Below are 3,372 nucleotides of genomic sequence, written 5' to 3' on the forward strand. Positions count from 1 at the left end.
GTTAGCTTGTCGAGGCTATTAGAAAGGATTTGACTACGTTATATAACATCCGTTGTCGACATTCGGCTCATTTCATCAGTGACAACAGTACTCAAATTAAAATTTCAGACTACAGACATTAATGACAGTCGTTCACACTGAACAATTACAGTTAAAGCACAAATCTTTTATAGTGCGAGTCTTCCAATGAAGCACACTCTTCTGTGTACTTTTTTATGACTTATTTTACGTACTCGCTCAACAGTAAAGTATACCGTCTACATAAGGCTAGATAATATTATGATTGTGACTGGTCGCTGAGATTTATGGCCACTGACGTAAACAATAACGGGTCTTTCTGCGCATTTACAAGTAGTTCGCTGGGTTTATCTTGAAGTATTCAGCACTGTAGAACGACGTTAAACGACGAATTTCGCTGTTGTTGTCTGAATGAAATCACTGACGGCCTAATTCGGTAAGTCGTATTGTTTTACGAACTTATGATTTGACCAAAATCAACGATTACGTGGCTTCACGGTAGAGACCGGAGCCATAACGGCCGTTTGAATACAGACGTGGCAACGTTCGTTTCCGTGGGCGCCAGCGAACACAATGGAGCCTGTTCGCCCCCACTCTCCCATTGCCGAAGCGTAACTGGACTGTTAATTTAATAAGGCCTTTGGAAATCCTATTACACCGGCGTTTTATGTAGCGCCTTGATGGTACACGGAAAGGCGCGCAGGGACTGGGTGGGGTTTGGTGTGCGGACGTGGGGGCGGGAGGGTCAGGAGCAGGAGCACTCAGTCGCCGCGTAGTCCTACAGAAACACCCCCGGCGCGGCCGGCGATGGAATACAAGCAGGGACTGGTCAAGTGATGTTGCAAACCTGCCCGCGCTCCGCCGCCCCAAGTGCCCTTTTGGGATGCAAAGCGCACTTCCACTGTGGTTACTTTGAAGCGTCTAGGACTCCTCCAGGGAAGTTAACACTACTATCGGATTTTTTATTATGGAGACTCGAGTTTAATCTTTAATTACATGCGAGCCAATAGGCGTATCGCAAAATGAGTTGTACCAATATTTTTTTTTATTTTATTCTGCTTTAGACTGTATTCAGTAATTTGGTTTTAAAGTACAATAGATGTTTTTAAATGATGATTGACTGAAACCCCCAGCTGCCGACAGGTGTTGTTGATATACCTCGATGTGGACAGCTGAAAATATGTGCCCCGACTGGGACTCGAACCCGGTCTGGGCACACATTTTCAGCTGTCCACATCGAGGTATATCAACAACACCTGTCGGCTGTTGAGGGTGTCAGTCAATCATTTATTCCAGGGAAAAGCTGCACGGTCATCAACAGTATCTCTTCTTTCAAGAACAGTTACTGTCTTCGTATATATAGTTAAAGGCTACCCAGCTATTGACCTTCGTCTGTGAGAATGCGCACAGGTTGCCCAAACTCTTACAGGAATCGCCAAAGTGTGCGCGAGTAATGAGTGTATGGACAAATGTCTAGAAGGTACATTACATATGTAGAATTGTGGACAGTTGGGAATGTATCACGGGAAGCGTGCAAGTGATAAGTCCCTGCAGTCGCGCTATTCATCAGTGTCCTTGGTGGCTCAGATGGATAGAGCGTCTGCCATATAAGCAGGAGATCCCGGGTTCGAGTCCCGGTCGGGGCACACATTTTCAGCTATCCACATCGAGGTATAACAACAACACTGGTCGGCAGCTGAGGGTTTCAGTCAATCATCATTTATTCCAGGGAAAAGTTGCACGGTCATCAACAGTTCTCTTCCTTGAAGAACAGTTACTGTCTTCGTATATAAATATTTTTGTTATTTTAGTTTGTTGTAAAGATTGTCCAGATTTTGACGTCTTCTCTAGGAACAGTTCTCTTGGAAACTATGTAGCTTAAAATATATTTGTCCACTGTTAATGAAATTTGAAAGTTATAGGGACATAATTGGCAGTGGAAATCTCAACTTACAGAATTTTTCAGTAACCCAAATGAAAGTACTTATGATCTTCTAAAGAAACTTTTTCTCAGTCCAAAATAAACATATAACAGAAAGCACGGTTGTGTTTTCAAGAAAATGTGGTTATAACGAACAGCATCCACTGCGGGCGTACAGTATGATAACCGATATTTATAAAGAGTAATAATTAAGACTGATTGTTTATGTACTGGAACATACCACTAGCAGTGGGCGCAGGAGCAGAATCAGCTGCTGCGTTTCCAAGATTAGGAATAAGAGACACGGCTCGGAAGGGACGAAGTTTTATTTTTACTTTCAGTCCTTGACTCTGTTTTGTGGTATGGAAACCCTATTTTCCTTCAACTTTTCCTCTTGAGAGCCTTGGACCTCCAATGGCTGGTTTAAAATTTGTTCGCTTCCAATATTTACAAGAGATATATACGCACCGAGCGAGCTGGCGCAGTGGTTACTACACTGGACTCGCATTCGGGAGGACGACGGTTGAATCCCGCGTCCGGCCGTCCAGATTTAGGTTTTTCGTGATTTCCCGAAATCACTCCAGGTAAATGCCGGGATGGTTCCTTTGAAAAGGTACAGCCGACTTCCTTCCCTGTCCTTCCCTAATCCGATGAGACCGATGCCCTCGGAGTTTGGTCTCTTCTCATAAACCATCAACCAGTTATTTACGCTATTTACACATTTTAAAAATAATAATATCTTATCAGTATTCTTTTTAGACTCCCGTCTTATAGTCTGAAATATCGTGAAAATGTACCATATTTTCTATCAGTTTCAGGTAGAGGTTTTTAACTATGAAGAAACATTATTCATGTAAAAATTGTGAACAGTTATTCGTACTGTGCGTAAATAAATACCATCTGACTGGATTTTCTGACACCCTGTACAAACACAGTTTTTTCCTTGACCTGGGCGACGTATTTTCATCATTCTCCTTTGAAGCAACTCCTATTATCTTCACTGACGTCAAGGATACTCCAAGACAGTGTCCCACTTTCCGATAGACAGGAAAGATACTATCCCCTACATATACCCTCACTTCGAAAGAAAAAAAGCAACACTTAAAACAATTGCTATTTCACCTGCTGACGACGATGGTCTCATATGATATGATGTAGCTACTACGATGGAGACAATCAGATAGTAACAATAGCATACAAGTATTCAGTTTCGCCGTCTTCCGGTGGTAGATAATGGTACGCAGCAACGCTGCACTCAATTTCAGAGTTGTGTGCGTGGCTAATCGCAAGGTCATACACGCACGGAACCACTCTTCAACATTACTTTTTATAAAATCCGTATCACTCTGTTGCAGTTTCTTACAACCACGAAATAAACTTTCCGAATAAATCCACGCTTTTGTTACATGCTTATTTTGGGCTGGGGAAAAGGC

At 42.6% G+C, this 3,372-nt stretch overlaps 1 non-coding gene across 1 annotated transcript; it reads left to right on the forward strand.

The window, feature by feature from the left end:
- Positions 1 to 1,590: 1,590 nt before the first annotated feature.
- Trnai-uau (transfer RNA isoleucine (anticodon UAU)) lies at positions 1,591 to 1,664 on the forward strand. Its single transcript has one exon. It is a non-coding gene; the product is annotated as a tRNA-Ile (tRNA).
- Positions 1,665 to 3,372: the final 1,708 nt, after the last annotated feature.

Source organism: Schistocerca nitens, chromosome 5, assembly GCF_023898315.1.
Source record: "Schistocerca nitens isolate TAMUIC-IGC-003100 chromosome 5, iqSchNite1.1, whole genome shotgun sequence".
NCBI lineage: Eukaryota > Metazoa > Arthropoda > Insecta > Orthoptera > Acrididae > Schistocerca > Schistocerca nitens.